Here is a 10,433-nt window from a genome sequence, read left to right as displayed (position 1 = left end):
CCCAACAGAGACTGCAATTCTCTCTTGGTGCAAACCTGAGACATGAGCAAGGAACGGACACCTGATTTGATTCTGTCGAGTTTGTCTTGTGGCAGACTGGCTGACATGGCACGTGAATCCAGAGAGATCCCCAAGAACGTGACAACCTGCGCAGGCCCTTCTGTTTTGTGTTCGGCCACTGGAATGTTTAACTCCTTGAAGACCTGCAAGAGAACCTGCAAGTCAACAGGTGCCTGTGAGGGTTCTTCGATCAACAGAAAATCATCCAGGTAGTGAATGACATTCTGGCAACCCTGTTCCAACAAAATCCATTCCAGTGCCTGCGCTAACCTGTCAAACAGACTGGGGCTGCTCTAGGAACCAAACGTCAACTTGGTGGCAAAATAGTACGCATCTCTCCATTTGATGCCATGCCACTGCCAGAGAGATGGGCTAATGGGCAGCAGTTTGAACGCATCAGAGACATCTGCTTTGGACAGCCAAGCCCCCATGCCTGTCTGAAGAATGACCTGGATAGCCTGGTCTACGGAAGTATACTTCAAGGAAAATTCCTCGGACGGAATCAACGAGTTGAGACTAGGAACGTGGGAAGAATGTGGAGCAGACAAATCATAAATCAAACGAAATTTATTGGAATATTTTCCCTGCACCACCCCCACCGGGCTCACCCTCCAAGTGCAGAAAGGAGGGGACTGGAAAGGACAATGATGAAACCCTTGTCCAGCTCAACTGCCAAGAGTGAATCCACCAGACCAGCATGTTTAGAAGCCGACTGCAAGTTGGGGCATTCATGAGTCTGCTGGGGCAAGGTGATGAGCCCAGTGTGAAACCCCCGTGAAAACCCTTCCACCAGGAATGTACGGAACGGCTGAACCGGATGAAGCCGCAGCAGCTGGTCTAGTGCCTCCACATTCACCCGGCTCAGTCACGCCGGCTTCAATGTGCAGACCGTGACCGGATGTGCCCTAAAACATGTGGCACAGACATGCAGGAGCCTGCACTGGCTGAAGTTGCAGATGGCGTAGACCACTGCAAACAACACAACAAACACCACAAAACAACAAAAAAAAAAAAAGAGAAAAAAAACAACCTGTTAACCCTACGACCTGCTGCCCGTAAGCTGACAAACAAGATGACGGAATCTAAGCCCCTCCCCTTCCCCCCCCCAGCAGCGTGAAACGATTGAACGAAAAGCCTTCGAGGCTGACAGGGAGTATGATAGTCGTTTCCACTGACGTATGAAGCGAGCCCGAGTTTGTGTGAATCTGTGACGTGGCAGATTAATTAAAAACGAATACTGCGGGCTAAAGAACCTACAGACGTGGTAGGTGATGTATGTAAGTATAGGATTTGTGGAAAACAGACCGTATGACGTATGACACTAGTCTACGAGATGAAACGGGGTGTGTATGTCGTGCGAGCGTGTAGCTGTATTGGCGGATGTACCTATGCTAGAGGTGTATGGACGAAGCTTGGTGGATAAAGTTTTTTTTTTTTTTTTATCCCAAAAAATTCATTTTTTTATATTTTTTTTTACTTTATTTAACAATCCACTTGTACCCTTTTTTTTTTTTTTTTTTTTTTCGTCAAACTGCCTGATGTGCGAACTATGTGTCTAAGGTATGTATGTAGTGTATGTGATGAGTGTCAAACATGTGCACAAGCAGCAACCTTGTAAGTAATCAACTCAGTAATGGCACCAGGACCCAGCTGCCAGAGTTTAACCTGCTGTGCCCAGATGACTCGCAGCCCCTGTATGAACTTAGATACAGGTTATGCTGAGACAGGCAATGAGCTCCAACTATGTGACAATACTGCCCATTGGTGCCAAAACCTGAATTGCATGTGCCTGAACGCAGTGAGGAGAAGCGATCCTCCGGCACACTTCCCCCTCTCTACACACCCTCCTACACGTTGCCACGCTCCCCAAACAAACCAGTTATCTTGGAAAACGACCTGAACAGCTTGCAGACTGAAGGGAAAGGTACACCCGGCTTCTCTAAAATCCGACTCGTGCAGGACGCTTGCTGATGACGTCACACCCGGAAGTAGCAGACGTCCGAATGCCGACGTGCTGCCTGGGAGAGCCAGACTGCTTAAGACAGGTACCGGCTCCTCCCACAAACCCAGGCTAGCCTGCGGCCAGCCTTAACACTTATTTCTCGCCTGTTACGACCTAGGCTACGTAGCTCAAATTTCAGGATAAAGCGGCCTCCCAGATCAGGCCTCGTAGTCAAGGTCACTGCCTGTCTCACTAACCAGGTCTCGCTGCCCCAATTCCCATAGGGTCAACCTGCCCCGCCGGCCAGGTTTCACGTTCCCAACTCCACCGCCTGCACGTTTCAGGCCACGTAGTTCAAATCCCGCCAGGGTCCACTCATCGCACTCTCTCTCTATTGTATTTCTGGTTAACCCTAGGTCGTTCCGGGGTTACACCCGGCTTCTCTAAAATCCGACTCGTGCAGGACGCTTGCTGATGACGTCACACCCGGAAGTAGCAGACGTCCGAATGCCGACGTGCTGCCTGGGAGAGCCAGACTGTCTCTTCCGGGACTCGCTCGGCAGCACTTCTCCGTTCCCTCGTCTGTCTCACTAATATTTCATCTGCCTTATTCTCCATAACCATCAATTGTTGTGTCCATGTTTTTTCTTCTCCAGGTCTTCAGTATTTCAGACAGCCTAGTCATGTCTCACGTGTCTGACATTGAAGACGCCATCTCCATGCCAGAGTCCCAGGTCTCTGAGCATCCTAGTCGCATGTCACTGTGCAATTGGACCGTGCCAAAGCTAATTGCTAAGCTGAATCGCCGAGGCATTCGCCACCCAGCCTCCGCCAGGAAGGCCGAGCTATACAAACTTTTGGTCACCGGCACTTCAGCTTTCGCTGAAGAGCAGGTGTCCATGTCCACCATTCAGACCTCCCTCCAGCAACTACATGCCTCAATGAACGGTATCTCCAGCGTGGTCTTCGACATGCAGTCTAGACTCCTCGCTGTCGAGAATCGGGCTCCGGCTGCCGAGCCACCGGCCCCTCCCGCGCCAGTCCCCTCAACTTTCACGCTGCCCCTCTCCAGGTAGGGTTCTCAGCAACCCCTATATTTCCCCCGCCCACTTCGTTCCTGAGAACATCAGGAAGGACATTTTGGCAGGGAAAGACATAAATCTGGCCTCCATACTTATCACCACTCATGATACTACAGAGAACAAGACCATCGCCTGCGGCGACGTGTCCGTAGTCCTTAAATCTAAGGACGCCAGTCTCAACAAGAAGCTTTCCATCACAGAATTTGTCCTGGCTTTTAACCTTTTCCGGGACATCATCTGTTCCGGCCAGCCGGGGAGACGGGAGGAGCTGGACACGTACCTCTATAGGGTCACCGACCTGGGCTGGTATGGCGGCTTTGCCTTTTACGATTACCATCGCTCCTTCTCAGCCAAAGCCGCCGCAGCAATCGCACAGTTCAATCATGTCACCAACTGGGCTGTGCTAGACATGGAACTCTTTTGCCGGCATTTCACAGGTCTTAAAGCCCCTTCCTGCGCTTCCTGCCAGTCTATACTGCATACATCTGACTGGTGTCCTAATTTAGCCTCCACCTTCTCGGCCACTCCTGTTCCTGGCTCGTCAGGCCTCCCCAGGCAGGTACCAAATTTAGATAAGCTGGGTAGACCCATAGTCCTGCTGGGCAGGAATCAGATATGTAATAATTACAATCTGGCGGCTTGCAACTACAATAAGTGCCGAGCCCTCCATATTTGTACAATCTGTTTTAGGGTCCACCCCCAAACTACCTGCCCCCAAAGATCCAAGCAGTCCTGACTAGGCGGGGTTAACGTAGAGCTGCTCGCAACTCTACTGCAGGACCACCACGAGCCCTCCTTCGTCCAGTTCCTCATTGCTGGCTTCACAGAAGGGTTCCACACAGGGCTAGTAGCTTTGCCCCAGTCTACCTGGGAAGGGGACAACCTCTTATCCGCAGTTAGGGATCCCGACTCTGTAACTTCCTTGCTCCAATCCGAGCTTCAAAAAGGTTTCCTAATCGGCCCTTTTTCCTCAGTGCCTTTCGATTACTGGAGAGTCAGTCCCATCGGGATTGTCACAAAAAAATGTACAAATAAAAAGCGTTTAATCTACGACCTGTCCGCTCCTCATGGTTCTCATATACCCAGGCTCAACTCCCTAATTCCATCCAAGGAGTTTTCTATGAGTTATTCCTCAGTGTTTGAAGCCATTCAGCTGATCCCGCTGGGAGGCAGGGGAGCTTGGTTAACAAAAGTCGATATCGCTGATGCCTTCAAGCTCCTGCCTGTCCAGGCTCAGCTCTGGAAATTTTATGGTATCAAGTGGCAGGATAAGTATTATTTCGCCAACAGGTTGATCTTCGGTTCCAAGGGCAGTCCTTGGTTGTTCGACCAGTTCGCCCAAGCGCTGCACTGGATGTTGGTTAACCATTGCCATTGCCCAATGGTTATCCACTATCTGGACGATTTTCTCTTAGTCAAAGCACCGGGTCGTCTACCTGACAGGCTAGCGTTCCTTTTACAATTATTTTCAAATCTAAATGTCCCAGTTGCATCTTCAAAAACAGAGGGCCCCGCCACGGCTGTAACCTTCCTAGGCATAGTCCTGGACTCCGTAAAAATGGAGGCACAGCTGCCAGAGGAGAAGCTCACAAAAATCAAAGATGTCATCTCCAAATCGCTAGTTTCTAATACCCTCACTAAAACAGAGTTACAATCCTTGCTAGGCATGCTAAACTTTGCCACAAGAGTTATGCCCCAAGGTAGGGCCTTCATCTCTAGGTTGCTTCTGCCATTGCCCACGGCCATAGATCAGGACTCCCCAGTGCACTTGGACTCCCAGGCCCTAGCCGACCTGTCCATGTGGGACGAATTCTTGTCCCAATAGAACGGTGTTTCCCTGTTTGTGCCACAATGGAATCCCGCCTTTCCTACTGTCTTTTTAGACGCCGCAGCCTCCAGCGGTTTCGCCGCAATTTTCAACAAACATTGGTTCGCAGGTCCATGGCTGTCAGAAATCCTGTCAGACATTCTTCGCCCCTCTTGGAAATTTACCCCATAGTTGCAGCCACTCAGCTTTGGGGCAGTTGTTGGGCCAATTCCCCAGTTGTTTTTGTGACTGATAATCAGTCCTTAGTAGAAATCCTCGCCAAAGGTAGGTCCAAATTCCCCAGAGTCATGTCCTTTGTACGCAAACTGGTCTGGCTCTCCATGTGTCACAACTTCCATTTCCTCTGTCAACATATTCAGGGTTCCAAGAATCTATCAGCCAATGCTCTGTCACGATTCAACTTTCCCGCTTTCTTTCAGGTGGTGCCAGAAGCAGACCGAATAGGATTAACCCCGCCAGCCTTCCACACACTGACAATGGACTGAGCATGCACCTCGCAGCCGCCAAGGCCCTTATCCACAAATCCCTGTCGGCCAATACAGCCAGAAATTACAGAACCGCATGGAAAGTTTTCACCAAATTCTCGCTTTCTTATCCCGGGAACAACACCGACAAAATCTCCTACATTCTGGCATTTCTGGCTTATTGTCACATGGAACTCAAGCTTTCCTATAGCACCATTAGATTGTACCTGTCGGGAGTACAGCATTATTCCATGCTCGAGTGCCCTGGTAGCGAGTCAATATTCTCTTCCCACGCAGGTAAAGCTACCCTCAGGGGTATTCAGAAATCTAGTAAGGAGACCGCCCCGTCAGGCAGCCGGTATCAGGTGACCTTTTCAGGAAACTGTCACTAGACGGGAATCTTTTTGGGCCATACCCTAGCATCATCATCAAAGCCGCCATACATTTAAGTTTTTACGGCTTCCTGAGACCAGGAGAGTTTACCAGCACCTCCTCTAGAAACAGGGGTCCATCAAAGGACCAGCTAGAATGGCAGCACAACCACTTTATCTTCCGTCTCCCGTCTTCAAAAACCTCCCAAACAGGTCCTCCAGTGATCATTAAGTATTTCAAAACTCTCAACGCTTGGTGCCCAGTCCAAGTCCTCAGAAAACTTCTTACAGTATTGGGCGACGCTCCGGCCGACAGTCCCCTGCTTCCTTTCAAGAACGGTCCTTTAACCTCTTCTCAATTCATTTACCACGTACGGTCCTTAGCCTCCGGCCTAGGCTTCGATCCTGCCTCCATATCCGGGCATTCCTTCAGAATCGGAGCTGCCTCCGCGGCTTCGAAGCACGGGGTGCCCGGACATGTCATTAAGAAAATAGGTCTTAGGAAGTCCTCCTGTTTTTCCCGGTACATTCCTAATCCTCATGCTGAGATATCAAAAGCCTTTTGTCATCTGGCCCTTTGAGCTTGCATGCTCTCTGAATTTACAATAAAAAATAAATAAAAATATATATATATTCTCCTACGTTTAGTTTTTTGCCCCCTTATAGGCCTACCCGCGCTCATGGCTAAGGGCACACCACCAGCCAGCAGTTAGTTTCCTTACTAAGCTTCTTCCCCCCTCAGCTAGCTTATCCTATTTTCCGTAGACTCGACCCCAAATATAAATAGAAAGAGAGACATATTTGGGGGGGGGGGGGATGTCACAGCACAGTTCATGCTTTGTTTACTGGTAAAAGGTGAATTGCGCTATGGATTCCGTTACCACGGACCATAACGCAATTCTATGACGGAATGCATAACGGAATCCCCTTAGGGGCTTTCCGTTATTCATTCTATCATAATAGAAGTCTATGGGCTGCAAAACGAATCCGTCCCGTTTCCGTTATGCAGGAGAGGACTCCCCTGCATAACGAATCCGTTCCATTTCCGGACGGACGGATTAGTTTTGCAGCCCATAGACTTCTATTATGACAGAATGAATAATGGAATGCCTAAAGGCATTCCGTTATGCATTCCGTCATAGATTTGCGTTATGGTCCGTGGTAACGGAATTCATAACGCAATTCACCTTTTACCAGTAAACGAAACGTGAACAAATTTCAAAATATGAAATTCGCTCATCTCTAATTGCAATCATAATTCATTGCAGTGTAAGGCAAAAGTGATCTGAAGATTGGATGTTCCAGTGCCCTAGGGGGGACTTACAAAAAGTTTTTTTTTAAAAATGTAAAAGTTTTTTAAAATATAAAAAATATATGAAAATTCTAATCACTCCTCTTTCCCCAAAATAAATAAAAACAAACAATATTTATTTTACTATTAAAATATAATCGTATTTATCCCATATGGTGAACACTGTAACAAAAAAAAAGAAAACTAATAATATGCCATTTTTCGTTGCTTCACCTCCCCCCCCAAAAAAAAAAAAATATATTATTGAATAACAAGTGATCAAAAAGTCAAACACCCCAAAATAGTATCACTGAAAACTACAGATCGCCCCGCAAAAATGAGCCCTCACAAAGCTCAGTAGAAAGTCACATATTCTTGGGTTAGAATATAGTGACCAAAAGAAAAAAAATTTTTCCAAAGTTCTAATTTTTTAAGTATTAAAACACAAGAAAAACTATATAAATGTGGTATCAATGTAATCATACTGACCCAGAGAATGAAGAGCATACACCAGTTTTACTGTCTAGGGAATGCTGTAAAAATTAAACTAATAGAGAATAGAGGGTTTTTTTCCAATTCCACTCCATTTGGAATTTTTTTCCAGCTTCTCACTACATTTTAGGCAATATGAAATTGTGTCATTAGAAAGTACAACTTGTCCCACAAGAAACAAGCCCACATACGGCTATGCAAATAGGAAAATAAAAAAGTTATATCTCTGGGAAGGCAGGGAGTAAAAAATGGAAATGCAAAAACGAAAAATCACCAGGTCCTAAAAGGGTTAAGCCATTGTGAGAAGTAAGCAAGTTAATGTGCTAATGTGGGCCACCAAGGGCACTGCACGTTGCATGGTGATAACTGGAATATAATAAGCCAGAGAGGCCACAGGTAGAACTAGGGGTAAAAATTTACCAAGCACTGCACTCCAGAATTCTGGCTTCAAAAAGTCACAAAATTGCGACATTTTGCATTTCTGCACCACTCCCTCCAGTTTTGAAAAGTGAGTAGGAAAGTAGCCGTGCTTCGCTCATCAAGCTGATTTCAGTCAGATTTATCAACTACGACTTTTTAAAACGTACAAAAACTGTAGCACTCTTTCTGCTGTAAACGGGTGGTGTAAAAAGTGGAGTAACATCTCAAGACAGAAGTGTCAGAAGAAGCAACAATGAGGCCTCTTTCACACGGCCGTAGTGCTCCCGTGGCCATATTGCGGGTCGCATACGGCGGTTCCGCAAAACATGGGTCACCGGCCGTGTGCATCCGGATATGCATTGCGGAATGGAGTGGAAGCACAGAACGAAACCCCACGGAAGCAATACAGAGTTTTCCATTTTAATTAGAAAGGCTTCAGGCTACCACAGCAATGTGCTGCTATGGAGACTGTATTGAATATCCCCTTGGCTGCAATGGTAATTCAGTGCAGTATATGGGACCAACTATGTTCAAGTCCCCTAAGGGGACTTAAAAAAAAATAAGTAAAATAAAAAGTTGGAAAAAGTAAAAAGAAAATAAAAGATATAAAAATTCAGATCATCCCATATTAAAAATAAAAATAAACAATATAGGAAAAAGCTCTCGTCCCAGCCACCTCATATGTTCCCTGCAGCTATTAGCCATAACTAGGGATGAGCGAATCGACTTCGGATGAAACATCCGAAGTCAATTCGCATAACACTTTGCTAGAATACTGTACGGAGCGAGTGGTACCTTGGAACTGAACCCGAGTTCGGTAATAGGTTTTTAACAGTAGAAGTTAATTTCTGAGGATATTACCCTAAGTCTCCCAAGACTTCGCGAAGTAATTTCTTCGGCTCATAGGAGCCAATACATTCTAATACTGTATGGAGCGCTTGCTCCGTACAGTAGTCTAACGAAGTTTCATGCGAATCAACTTCGGATGTTTTATCCAAAATCAATTTGCTCATCCCTAACCATAACCCCTGGATACGAGCAGTGTATAATGTAATGAAAAAATGTATCAAGCCAGCAAAGGAAGCAATATGGAAGATCACAATACATTAGTAACTGCTTTGTATTCACTTTACCTACATGATAAATTCAACTTGCTGAAGTGACACAACCCATTTAAGAATAAGTTGTATTTCATTCATTTAAATTCCTGCTCATCTTGGGCTTTGAAGTCAGGTAGACGGTCCTATCAGTGATGGACATCCTTCCCACTATGACTGTGTATACAGAGATAGCTGTCAGTCACTGATAGGATTCGTGCGCATGTGCACTGCTGCAAACCAAGCCGATGCCTTCAGTGGTTATCGGAGTGCGCATGCTCGGGCCCGGCGGTAAACTATGTACATGCGGGATCTTGGGAGCTGGCGAGGATTATGTAAGATGATTACGAGGCTGGGTAGGAGTTAGGAGCGCAAAACGCCGAGGGGCCTGGGCACTTATGAGCCCTTATTTGCATATAATTAAAACCTTGTTTTTGCAGCTTTATAAAATAAGACTAAAACAAGTGTGTGAAATAAGGCAATATAAGCAGCGTAGAACGTGAAAAGTTGGTGACAGACTCCCTTTAAATGGTGCCAATAGAAAGTACAACTTGCAACGCATAAAAACAAGCTCTCATATGGCAAATGGAGAAAAAATTATGGCTCCCGGGAGGCGGACAGTAAAAAACAAAAATCCCAGGGTTGGGAAGGGGTTGACCCATTTTTTAAAAGTTGATGCTGAAGGTCTAGGTCCAGTAACCTCCATCAATCAGCAGAGAAAATGTAATATGATATGCTGGTTATCTAAATAAATATAAATACTTCACGATTCTCCACGCTTGCTCGTAGAGGTGGTCTTCAGATAGTGAAGCTCCTCTATGACATACATGTTCTATATTATGGTGTTAGGCTACTTTTCACACTGGCTGCGTGCAGCGGTATTTGTCCGGCTGCCTTCCCAGCATATTTGCCGTGCTGCGGCCGGATCTACGCTGCTCCCAATTATATTGAATGGGGCCGGGGGCGGACTTCCGGCAGCTCACGGATGTACACTGTAGTTATGGATCCAGTGAGTAACACCAGTCTGAAAGTAGCCTGACCTCTTGCATGTGCACTTGGTAGTTGAAGCCATCTGTGTTTTGCCCATGTTCATACAGTATGTGCCCGCATTGCTGACTAGGAGCAATGGGGGCTTGGCTGTTACTCCTAAAGGCTAAGCTCTCTCTACAACTGCCGCACCCTCTGCACTTTAAAAGAAGTTAGAGCCAGGTGTAATCACTATTACATTGCCTGGCCCTGTCAATCAGAGAGCAGAAGACGCAGTAGTTGCAGAGAGAGCAGAGCCTCTAGGTGTAATGACAACGCCCCCATTGCTCGTAGAGGCTCATTTGCATAAGTAAAACTTCATTTTTCTCAGCAATGCAGGCACGTATGAGCATGGGAATA

This window comes from Bufo bufo, chromosome 1, assembly GCF_905171765.1.
Source record: "Bufo bufo chromosome 1, aBufBuf1.1, whole genome shotgun sequence".
NCBI lineage: Eukaryota > Metazoa > Chordata > Amphibia > Anura > Bufonidae > Bufo > Bufo bufo.
Note: the sequence above shows the minus strand (reverse complement) of the source record.